This window comes from Penaeus monodon, chromosome 16, assembly GCF_015228065.2.
Source record: "Penaeus monodon isolate SGIC_2016 chromosome 16, NSTDA_Pmon_1, whole genome shotgun sequence".
Taxonomy (NCBI): domain Eukaryota; kingdom Metazoa; phylum Arthropoda; class Malacostraca; order Decapoda; family Penaeidae; genus Penaeus; species Penaeus monodon.
The window spans coordinates 15,155,788-15,157,195 of NC_051401.1; positions in this window are offsets into that span (position 1 = coordinate 15,155,788).

Here is a 1,408-nt window from a genome sequence, read left to right on the forward strand (position 1 = left end):
GGCGCATTTGTCCGAATGGGAATATTGTTATTTTATTTATTTATTCATTTATTTGTTACGAAATGAGGACAAGCAGTCGTGAGAACGAAAAGAATGTATTGATAATAAACTATTGGTTATCAGTTCAATAAGTAAACATTTCTTCAAACAATCATCTCGAATACACCTTTTCGATATATTGCAGTACAGTGGGACAACAGCGTTAAATAGTGACGCAATTCCACGTGCCATTTCTAACAATAAATGAATAAACGAATGGATAACTACACCAATAATACATCAGATAAAACAATCATCTTGCTAAATCTCAACCAGTCTGTACGCTGCGCTTTCTCAATTCTTTTTCACAGACCCGAATCCGCACCCTAATCGCTTATCAAATGACTTGCTCACCGTGGGATTGGATCGGATCCTTTTCGTCGTGTGGATCCCATTAAAGACGTTTTAATACCTTATCTCGTCTCACTTTTCCTTCAGAGTTCACGCTTCAGAATTCCATCTTTTATGGTAATTCATACAATGGGGTCTCCATTATGATATTTATTTCTAATGTATTGCATTTAGATCATTAAGGTAATTACTTTTATTAGTTGATACTTTTGATTCTGAAGTTTTATACTCGCTAATAAGGAAGATAGGGTGTCCAAGTGACACATTATTCATCTAATTATTTCATTATTTCTTTTTGGTTCATTGTTTTACAAACTACGGCCGCGTGAAATTGACATTCACATCGCATGATATCCGGATAAAATCCAGATTACAATATCAAATATAGAAAGTATCATTTATTGTGTGTGTGTGTGTGTGTGTGTGTGTGTGTGTGTGCGTGTGCGTGTGCGTGTGTGTGTGTGTGTGTGTGTGTGTGTGTGTGTGTGTGTGTGTGTGTGTGTGTGTGTGTGTGTGTGTGTGTGTGTGTGTGTGTGTGTGTGTGTGTGCACTTTATCAATACGGATACATTTCTCTCTCTAACTCTCAATATATTTATGTCTATCTATATTTTATCTATCTATCTACCTATCTATCTATTTATCAAATTTATAAATATGTATGTATATATATATGTATATATATATATATATATATATATATATATATATATATATATATATATGTATATATATTGTATATATATATATATATATATATATATATATATTATATATATATATATATATATATTGTGTGTGTGTGTGTGTGTGTGTGTGTGTGTGTGTGTGTGTGTGTGTGTGTGTGTGTGTGTGTGTGTGTGTGTGTGTGTGTGTGTGTGTTTAATGTATATGTATTTATACACAAGCTTGTCTCTTTGGAAATATATGAATAAAATATGGCGATATTATGCCAGGAAGTCCACCATAAATTTTCCTATTGTACGTCACACGAACAGCGCTCAGTAGAAGAGTTACTC